Here is an 11,607-nt window from a genome sequence, read left to right as displayed (position 1 = left end):
TGTATTTTTATATACTAATAATGAATTATCAGAAAGGGAAACTAAGAAAACAACCATTTACAACTGCACCAAAAGTAAAAATACCTGGGAATAAATTTAACCACAGAGGTAAAAGACCCGTACTTGGAAAATTATAAGACACTAAGGAAAGAAATTGAAGAAGATACAAATTAATGGAAGCTTGGATCATGCTCATGGATAGGAAGAATTAACATCATTAAAATATCCATACTACCCAAAGCAATCTATAGATTCAATGCAATACCTGTCAATATTATTCCAATAGTGTATTTTGCAGAACTAGAACAAATAATCCAAACATTTACATGGAACCACAAAACACTTCAAATAGCCTCAGCAATATTCATGAAGAACAAAGTTGGGGGTATCACACTACCTAATATCAAACTATACTACAAGGCCATAGTAATCAAAACAGCATGGTACTGGCATAAAAACAGACATAGATCAATGGAACAGAATAGAGAGTCCAGAAAGAAATCCACATCTATATGGTCAATTAATATTTGACAAAGGAGGTAAGAACATACAATTGGGGTCAAAACAGTCTATTCAATAAATGCTGTTAGGAAAATTGGACAGATAAATGCAAAAAATGAAATTAGATCACATCCTTATACCATATACAAGAATAAGCTCAAAATGTATTATTAAAGTCTTAAATGTGAGACTTAAAACCATAAAATCCTAGAAGAAAACAAAGGCAGTAAAATCTCTGATTCTCTTAGTAATATTTTTCTGATATATCGTCTCGGGCAAAAGAAAAAACAAACAAATGGGATTATATAAAACTAAATTTTTTGTTGTTTGTTAATCCTCACCCGAAGATATTTTTTCCATTGATTTTTAGAGAGAGTGGAAGGGAGGGAGGGAGAGGGAGAGAAACATCAATGTGAGAGAGACACACTGATTGGTTGCCTCCTGCAACCCAGGTAGGAGCGCTTGATCAGGAATCTAACCAGTGACCCTTTGGAGCCAGGAGTTCACAGTTCAATTCTTGGTCAGGGCACATACCCAGGCTGTGGGCTCAATCCCCAGTAGGGGGTGAGCAGGAGGCAGCCAATAGATGATTCTCTCTCATCATTGATGTGTTTTTTTTTTCTTTCTTTCTTTTTTTTTTTTTTTTTTTTTTGGTAATTTTCACCTAAGTTTTTTTTTTTAATTTTGTTTTATTGCTTAAAGTATTACAAAGAATATTACATGTCTCCTTTTTTTTTTTCTCCTCTTGACCTTCCCCTGGCCTCCCCTAGCCCCCAGTGTCTTGTGTTCATTGGTTATGCTTATATGCATGCATACAAGTCCTTTGGTTGATCTCTTATCATTGATGTTTTCATCTATCTCTCTCCCCCTCCCTTCCTCTCTGAAATCAATGGGAATATATTTAAAAATAAATAAATAAATACATAGCAGTCAGCAAGATGTTAAAAAAAAGAGACAACCTACTAAGTGGGAGTACATATTTGCCAATGATACATCTGATAAGGGGTAATATCCAAAATTTATAAAGAACCCATTCTACTCAACACCAAAAAAAACAAACAAAATAATCCAATTTTAAAAAATTGGCAGAGGTCCTGAATAGATACTTCTCCAAAGAGAATATACAGAAATTCAATGGACATATGAAGAAATACTCAACATCACTAATTGTCAGAGAAATGAAAGATAAAACTACAGTGAGGTATTACAACTATCAGAATAGCTATCATCAATAAATCCACACATGAAAAGTGTTGGTGAGGATTGGAGAAAAGGGAACCCTGGTGTACTGTTGGTGAAAATTCAGATTGGTGCTGCCAGCATGGAAAACTATATGGAGTTTTTCTCAAAAAGAAATTTAAAAAAATGGCTCTGCCTTCTGACCCAACAATTCCAATTCTGGGAATTTATCCTTTGAAACCCGAAACACTAATTTGAAAGAATGCATGCACCCCTATATTCATTGCAGCATTATTTACAACTAGAGGCCTGGTGCACAAAAATTTGTGCACTCAGGGCAGGGTGTCCCTCAGCCTGACCTGTGCCCTCTTGCAGTCTGGGAACCCTCGGGGGATGTCCACCTGCTGGCTTAGGCCCACTCCCTGGGGGATCGGGCCTAAGCTGGCAGTCAGACATCCCTCTGGCAGCCCGGGAGCCCGCGGGCTGGAAGCAGGTATCTGGGATTTATTTAACTTCTATAATTGAAACTTTCTAGCCTTGGTCTGGCTAGAAGCTTCCTGGCAACCCAGCACTTCCTTAAGTGGAGGCCACGCCAGCTGGAAGCAGGTATCTGGGGTTTATTTATTTTCTATAATTAAAACTTTGTATCCTTGAGTAGAGCTCAGGGCCTGCAGGGCAGGTGGGAAACTTGGCTTCCTCCATCGCCGGGGGCAACCCGAGCCTCCTGCTCGCTCCAGCTCCATGGTCGCTGCCATCTTTGTGATGGAGTGAGGGTTAATTTGCATATTACTATTTTATTATATAGGATAACCAAGCTATGGAAGCAACCCAAGTGCCCATCAAAAAATGAGTGGATTAAAGCATTTCGGTACATTTACCATATGAAATATTACTCAGCCATAAAAAAGAATGAAATCTTACCATTTGCAACAGCATGGTGGGTGGACCTAGAGCAGTCGTGGGCAAACTACGGCCTGTGGGCCGGATCCGGCCCGTTTGAAATGAATAAAACTAAAAAAAAAAAAAAAAGACCGTACCTTTTTATGTAATGATGTTTACTTTGAATTTATATTAGTTCACACAAACACTCCATCCATGCTTTTGTTCCGGCCCTCCGGTCCAGTTTAAGAACCCATTGTGGCCCTCGAGTCAAAAAGTTTGCCCACCCCTGACCTACAGGGTATTATAGTCTTTGAAATAATATAGTCAAAGAAAGACAACTACCATATGATTTCACTTATATGTTGGATTTAAAGAACAAAATAAGTGAACAAACAATATTGAAACAGACTTATAGACACAGAGAGAAAACTGGTGGCTACTAGAGGGTAGGTGGATTGGGGAATGGGGTGAAAGGTGGGAAGGAGGGTGGGGGTGGGTAAAAAGGTGAAGTGATTAAGAAGTACAAATTGATAGTTACAGAATAGCCATGGGGATATAAAGTACAGCATAGGAAATATAGCCAATAATGTTCTAATAACTATGTATGGTGTCAGATACATACTAGATTTATCAGGTAAGTAAGTTATATAATGTCCAACCACTTGGTTATATACCTGAAACTAATATATTTTTTTAAAAAAAATATGTTTTTATTGATTTTTGGAGAGAGCCCACAACCTGGGCTCCATTGGTTCCTGGGTTGATATTCAACCACTGAGCCACACTGGCTGGGCTACCTGAAACTAATATTATATTTTATGTCAACTTTAATTGAAAAATAAAAAAATTATTTAAAAGAAAAAAGAATAGGAAGTGAAAAATAGTGGTGGAGTGAGTGGCAGCTACACTGACACTCTCCCAGGACAAAACTGGAAATACAACTAAAATACAGAAACACCACCCTGAAAAATCAAATGTAGATTGGCTGGAGAGAACTCTGATAACCAAGGATGGAAAGTGGAAACTGCATATAGACTGGTAGAGAGTCTGGAGATGTGAAAAGGGTGGCTGGGTTCCCACAGACAGTAGCTGAAGGTCCAGAGAAATATTTATGCTGTGGAGTGTTCCCAATGAGAACTCTGGTGTCTAAACCCCAAGCTGGGCTCCACAGCCCAGAGCACCAGAACTGAGAAAGGTGTCCACATAAAACCTGGCTGTGAAAAGCAGCAGGGTTGCTGTCTGCCAGCTAGAGAGGGCTGGAAATGCAGGCACCCTCTTAAAGGGCCAACACACAACATTTTGTGTGAGCCCTCAACTTGGGGTCTGACAGAGGGAGGACAGAGTGGACTGGAGCTGTGTGAGGAGAGTCCAGGTTTGAGGGCTCTGAGGTTGAAGCTCAGAAGGCAGCCACCCCAGGTTTCTGTGCTGAGTCATTCCCTCCTGCTGCTGAGGACATATTTTTCCTATGGACCTTTGCTATCCAGATGGATTAAGCCTGGGGAAGGCAGTTGCCATACCCAGTTGGAAGACCTATCCCCCTACACTGTGGTCCATAGCCTAAGGCCAATCAAGGCTGATAACAGACAGCAGGCAGAGGCGATCTCTGGAGGCTTTGAGTCTTTGCTTGATGCTGGGCCTGGGCCTAGGAAAAGCATACCCTAGTGCACATCTTGGTCCTTTCCAAAGGCATCCAGCCACAGCAGAGGGAGCCACAAGCTGTGGATTGCTGATAGTCCCAAACAGGGTACTCAGGGCCAATCAGAAACAGTGTCTGACATTGTCCTGCATTAGAGAAATGGGAATTGTAGCAGATCTACCTAATACATAGACACAAACCCAAACAGGGAGCCAAAACGGGGAGATAAAAAAGTAATCCCCAATGAAAGAACAAGAGAATTCTCCAGAAGAAGAGATAAATGAAATGGAGTTAAGAAATATATGTAATATGGAGTTCAGAATAATGATGGTAAAGATGCTCAACAGCATGAGAAAAGCTACAGTAACTATGAAAAAAGAACAGTGGGAAATAAAGAATGACATAGCACAAATAAAGAACACATTGGAAGGAATAAACAGCAGATAAAGGGAAACTGAGGATTAGAAGATGGGGAAGAAAAAAACACCCAGAGAACTAAAAAGAAAAAACAATAAAAAGAACAGGAGTACATATATGAACCTTATATAGGAGCACCTAAATATATAAAAAACTACTAGAGGACTTTAAGGGAGAAATCGACAACAGTACAGTCATAGTAGGGGACTTTAACACCCCACTGACTTCACTGGTTAGATCTTCCAGACAAAAAATTGACAAGGAAACAGAGACTCTAAATGACACACTGGATCAGATGAATTCAATTGATAGTTATAGAATATTTCACCCCAAAGCTGTAGAATACTGTCTCAAGTAGATCCTGGGAAAGGATCTAGGCTCTAGGGTGTTTATCTAAGGCATCCCTTGAAATAAATTTGAACTGTACAGGTGTGGGACATTCAAGTAGTTGTTAGTGAAGAGGCTACTCTACGCAAGCAGGACCAAGTGGCAGGCTTAGGACCAGAGGGACAAGAAGCTTTAATTTAAATTTTAAGTGTACATAAAATAATTTATTAACTGCCAGAGGAATCATACCACATGAAACATATGCAGTTGCAAATCACAGAGCTTTTTTATTACTTACACAAATTCTTGAGCTGCGGGTACAAGGTTAGTTAGGGATCCCGATGGTGCTGTCCTCTGAGGTCTGGCAGCTAGACTGGTCTGGTCCGTGTTCAGGGGGGTGGTGTTCCTCACCCAAGAGCTCAGTCACGTCTTGATCGGGGATTGTTAGCCGTTCTTCTGTCGTCTGGCAGGGAGAGGAGCATGGAACAGCGTTGCTTGTCAGACCGACAAAGGGACGGGCCTTTGTAGCTGTCTTGACAGGCGAGCATCGTTAGCTGGCCAGGGTCCATATTTAAAACTTGTTCATACCCGTAGCAGCTCAGGTGGCTATCAGTGATTTACGTCAATGCACGTATGTTAATTTTAAACAAGGTGAGGATGCTAAGGAGAGTACATTACTCACACAAGTGTTTATCTTGACAAGTCACTCTGCGTCAGTTCAAATACATATCTATGAGGGACAGGGCAGTGGGGAATGTGTTCTTAATAACATACTTTAAGTTTCAAGGAAAGTTAACTCAAACATTTAAAAACTTTTCTAACATTCTTTAAGCATTTTTAAAATATATTTTATTGATTTTTCACAGAGAGGAAGGGAGAGAGATAGAAACATCGATGAGAGAGAAACATCGATCAGCCGCCTCCTGCACATCTCCCACTGGGGATGTGCCTACAACCCAGGTACATGCCCTTGACCGGAATCGAACCTGGGACCTTTCAGTCCGCAGGCCGACGCTCTATCCACTGAGCCAAACCGGTTTCGGCTCTTTAAGCATTTTTAAACATTTTTATATTTTACTATAACAAATACACATTCTCAAGTGCACAAAGGTCATTCTCAAAGATAGACCACATGTTATGACACAAAACAAGTGTCTACAAGTTCAAGAATATTGAAATAATTTCAAGTATCTTCTCAGACCACAATGGAATGAAATTAGAAATCAACTACAGTAAAAACACTAAGAAACATTCAAACACATGGAGGCTAAATTGTTGTATTGTCAATCAGTGAGCTAGACAAATCGCCTTAATAAGCCAATTAGTTAGGAATTATTTTTATTGAGCACAAGTTCAGAACAGAATATCTCTTTCAAATTCTGAACAAAACACAGGAAGGAGTATTCCCTTTTTATATCCTTCCAGGTATTTGTGTAAGTTATTTTTGTAGACAGCTTGTAATTTTGAGTATATATCATATTTAACAAACACCTGTCATATCTATACAGACAACTTGTCACCTTGAGTACATATCATATCTATATAGACACCTGTAACCTTGGATACATAATGAATAAACACTTGGCATTAGAATATGGGAATTATTATCAGTATCAGTGTATCAGCCCCTTTAGATGGCTAGCGTGCAAGGTCAGACAGTTAAGTTTATCTTTTCTATTATTCAAGCTAAAAAATAAAGTCATTTTTACAGAACAAGAGACTGTCTAAAAATAACAGAGTTGACTTATGGAACAAGGGACTAGCAAGAAATAGCAGAGAACTTCAAAACAGTAGTTTCAAACAGCAGTTTTCCCAAAGGAGGGATCATTATTATGCTTCAAATAGCATGTTATTAAACAATAAATGAGTTACCAATGAGATAAAAAAAAAAACTTCCAGAAAAATGAAAATGAACACACAACAACCCCAAATCTGAGGCACTGAAAAAGCAATCCTGAGAGGAAAGTTCATAGCACTACAGGCCTACTTCAAAAAACAAGAAAAATTTGTAATAAGTTATCTAACCCTACAACTTAAAGAATTAGAAAGAGAACAATAAGAAAAACCCAGAGTAAGTAGAAGGAAGGAAATAATAAAAATTAAAGCAGAAATAAATGACATAGAGGTTAAAAAAATAATACAAAAAAAATCAATGAAACCAAGAGCTGGTTCTTTGAAAAGATAAACAAGATTGATGAACCACTAGCCAGACTCATCCAGAAACAAAGAGAGGACCCAAATAAATACAATCAGAAATGAAAGTAGCAAAGTAATAACTGACACCACAGAAATATAAAGGAGTGTAAGAAAATACTATGAACAACTTTATGCCAACAAGCTGGACAATGTGAATAAAATGGACAAAATCCTAGAAAAATACAATCTCCCAAAACTGAATCAGGATGAATCAGAAAACATGGTCAGGTCAATGACAACTGATGAAATAGAAGCAGTAATAAAAAAAAAACCCCAGCAAACAAAAGCCCTGGTCCAGATGGCTTCACACAGCAGTTTTATTTAACATTCAGAAAAGAACTAACACCAATCAGACTCAAACTATTCCAAAAAATTCAGGAGGAAGGGACACTTCCAAGCTCTTTTTATGAGACCAGCATTACCCTAATTCCAAAACCAGATAAAGACACTACAAAGAAAGAGAACTACAGGCCAATATTCCTGATGAACATAGATGCTAAAATCCTCAATAAAATATTAATAAATCAGATTCAGCAATATATTAAAAAGTTCATATACCATGACCAAGTGGGATTTATTCCAGGGTTGCAAAGCTGGTACAATATTCACAAATCAATAAACGTGATACATCACATACACAAACTGAAAGACAAAAATCACATGATCATATCAATAGATGTAGAAAAAGCATTTGATAAAATCCAGCACCCATTTATGATAAAAAAAAACTCTCAGCAAAGTGGGAATAGAGGGATCATATTTCAACATAATAAAGGCCATATATGATAAACCTATAGCCAACATCATACTCAATGGGCAAAAACTAAAATCATTTCCCCTAAGAACAGGGAGAAGACAAGGATGTATGCTTTCACCACTCTTATTCAACACTAGAGGCCTGATGCACGAAATTCATGCAAGAGTAGGCCTTCTTTCCTCTGGCTGCTGGCACTGGCTTCCCTCTGGCATCCGGGACCCAGGCTTCCCTCCAGGCCACCGGCAGGCACCTGGGACCTGGGCTTCCCTTGCAGCCCTGGCTGCCAGAAGGTCGTCCGGAAGTATGTCCAGTCTAATTAGCATGTTACGCTTTTATTATTATAGATAGTACTGAAAATCCTAGCCACAGCATTAGACAAGAAGAAGAAATAAAAGGCATCCAAATTGGAAAGGAGGAAGTAAAACTCTCATTATTAGCAGATGAAATGATATTGTACATAGAAAACCCTAAAGACTCCACCAAAAAACTACTAGATTTAATAAATGAATTTGGCAGTGTAGCAGAATACAAAACTAACACCCAAAAATCAATGGAACTCTTGTACACCAATAATGAATTCTCAGAAAGAGAAACAGAACGAATAATCCCATTTACCATTGCAAAAATTAAGATACTTAGATTAAACTGATCAAGGAGGTAAAAGACTTATACTGAGAAAACTACAGGACTTTGAAAAAAGAGATAAAGATATAAACAAGTGTAAGACTATACCGTGTTCATGGAATGGTAGAATTATCATCATTAAAATGTCCATATTACCCAAAGCAATCTACAGAATCAATGTAATTCCTATTAAAATACCAACAGCATATTTCACAGAGCTAGAACAAATGCTACAAAAATTTATATAGAATAAAAAAAACCCCGAATATCTGCAGCAATCTTGAGAAAGAACAAAGTTGAAGGGATCACAATACCAGATATCAAGTTATACTACATAGCCACCATAATGAAAACAGCCTGGTACTGGCAGAAGAACAGGCATATAGACCAATGGAACAGAAAAGAGAACTCAGAAATCAACTCAAGCCATTATGCCCAATAAATATTTGGTAAAGGAGGCAAGAGCATACAATGGAGTAAAGAGAGTCTCTTCAATAAATGGTGTTGGGAAAATTGGAGAGATACATGCAAAATAAAATGAAATTAGACCATACACAAAAATGAACTCAAAATGGATAAAATACTTAAATGTAAAATGAGAAATCATAAAAATGTTAGAAGAAACCATAGGCAGCAAAATCTGACATCTCTCATAGCAAAATGTTTACAGATATATCTCCTAGAGCAAAGGAAACTAAGGCGAAAATAAACAAATGAGACTACATCAAAATAAAAAGATTCTCCACAGCAAAGGAAACCATAAACAAAATAATAAGAGAGACCACTGCATGGGAGAACATATTTGCCAATGATACATCCAATAAGGGGTTAATCTCCAAAATATTTATGGAAGTCATAAAACTTACAAACAGAAGACAAACAATCCAATTAAAAAATGACCAGAAGGAGACAATCAAGATGGCGGCATAGGTAAACACCTGAACTTGCTGCTGCGCACAACCACATTAAAACTACAACTAAAAGACAAAAAGAATATCATCCAGAAACATGGGAAGGCTGGCTGAGTGGAAATGATACAACTAGAAGGAAAGAGAAAAGTGCATTAAGTCCGGTAGGAGGTGCAGAGGTGTGGAAGTGTGGAGGTACAGAGGCGCGCACGAAAGGGACTGGCAGCTGGGTGCGCTGTTGTTTTTTTCAATTGGGAAGGAGATACAAGCTCCCGACTCTGAACTCTAGTTCCGGGCAAGAATTTGGGGACCTAGCCTCATATGGAAAGAAACTGTACTGTCTGGCATCTGGCTGGAATGTGAAAGCGGCTTTCTCCTGGAGGTGCTTGCAGCTGTCATTGTTCCTGCATGGGGCCGCAGGACAAAGGCCCCGGGATCAGACTGGCAGCAATTGCAGTTTTCTCTGCCCTGGTGATTCCCTGAGACTCCCCACCACCCAATTTACAACCCCACCCAAGCTGTGCACAGGGGAAAAAAATTAAATCTTTAGTGTTCAGATTATTACAGTTGTTCCTCTTCCCCCCCTCAGCTCCCCTCCACCCGGTTCCCACTCCACCCTCTGCCCTTACCCCCCGCCACTGTCCTCATCCATAGGTGTATGATTTTTGCCCAATCTGTTCCCACACCTTCCACACCCCTTTCCCCCCGAGAATAGTCGGTCCACTCCCTTTCTATGCCCCTGATTCTATTATATTCACCAGTTTATTCTGTTCATCAGATTATTTATTCACTTGATTTTTAGTTCACTTGTTGATAGATGTGTATTTGTTGTTCATAATTTGTATCTTTACTTTTTTCTTCTTCTTCCTCTTCTTAAAGGATACCTTTCAGCATTTCATATAATCCTGGTTTGGTGGTGATGAACTCCTTTAGCTTTTCCTTATCTGTGAAGCTCTTTATCTGACCTTCAATTCTGAATGATAGCTTTGCTGGATAAAGTAATCTTGGTTGTAGGTTCTTGGTATTCATCACTTTGAATATTTCTTGCCACTCCCTTCTGGCCTGCATGGTTTCTGTTGAGAAGTCAGCTGACAGTCGTATGGGTACTCCCTTGTAGGTAACTGACTGTTTTTCTCTTGCTGCTTTTAAGATTCTCTCTTTGTCTTTTGCCCTTGGCATTTTAATTATGATGTGTCTTGGTGTGGTCCTCTTTGGATTCCTTTTGTTAGGGGTTCTCTGGACTTCCTGGACTTGCAAGTCTATTTCTTTCACCAGGTAGGGGAAGTTTTCTGTCATTATTTCTTCAAATAGGTTTTCAATATCTTGCTCTCTCTCTTCTTCTGGCACCCCCATAATTCGGATGTTGGTGTGCTTGAAGCTGTCCCAGAGGCTCCTTATACTGTCTTCGTATTTTTGGATTCTTTTTTCTTTTTGCTTTTCTGGTTGGATGTTTTTTGCTTCTTCATATTTCAAATCATTGACTTGATTCTTGTGATCCTCTAGTCTGCCATTGGAACTCTGTATAATATTCTTTATTTCAGTCAGTGTATGCTTAATTTCTAGTTGGTCCTTTTTCATAACCTCGAGGGTCTCACTAGATTTCTTGAGGGTCTCACTAAATTTATCTGTGGTTTCTGGAAAATTCTTGAGTAACCTTATAAGTGTGGTTTTGAACTCTATATCCAGTAGTTTGCTTTCCTCCATTTCTGTCATTTGTGACGTGTTTCTTTGTCTCTGCATTTTTTATGCTTCCCTGTGTTGATAGAGGGGCTTTCTGTGCTAGGTGTCCTATAGGGCCCAGTGGCTCAGCCTCCCCGATTACCTGAAGTGGAAACTCTTGGTGCACCCCCTTGTGGGCTTTGTGCACAGTCTTGTTGTAGTTAAGCCTTGATTGTTGTAGGTATCACTGGGAGGAATTGACCTCCGGGCCAATTGGCTGTGAGAATCAGCTGTGTCTGCAGTGGGAGAACTTCTGTGCTGGAGACACCCCTCTGGGGCAAGACTTGCTTCAATGGGGCTTTGGTGCTCACTGATTCTGCCCCCTGAGTGTGTCCTTTATGGTTCCACGGAGCTGCAAACTGGATGGTCCCACTCTGACCTCTGGGTACATTGGCTCCTGGATCTCTAGGGAGGTGCTAATCTAGCCTCTGCCTTAGGCTATCCAGCAAAAGCCTCCCTGC

The sequence above is a fragment of the Myotis nattereri genome (genome assembly GCF_964212035.1).
Source record: "Myotis nattereri genome assembly, chromosome: X".
Classification (NCBI taxonomy): Eukaryota; Metazoa; Chordata; class Mammalia; order Chiroptera; family Vespertilionidae; genus Myotis; species Myotis nattereri.
The sequence above is the reverse complement of the archived record's forward strand: the minus strand, read 5'-3'. Positions refer to the sequence as shown.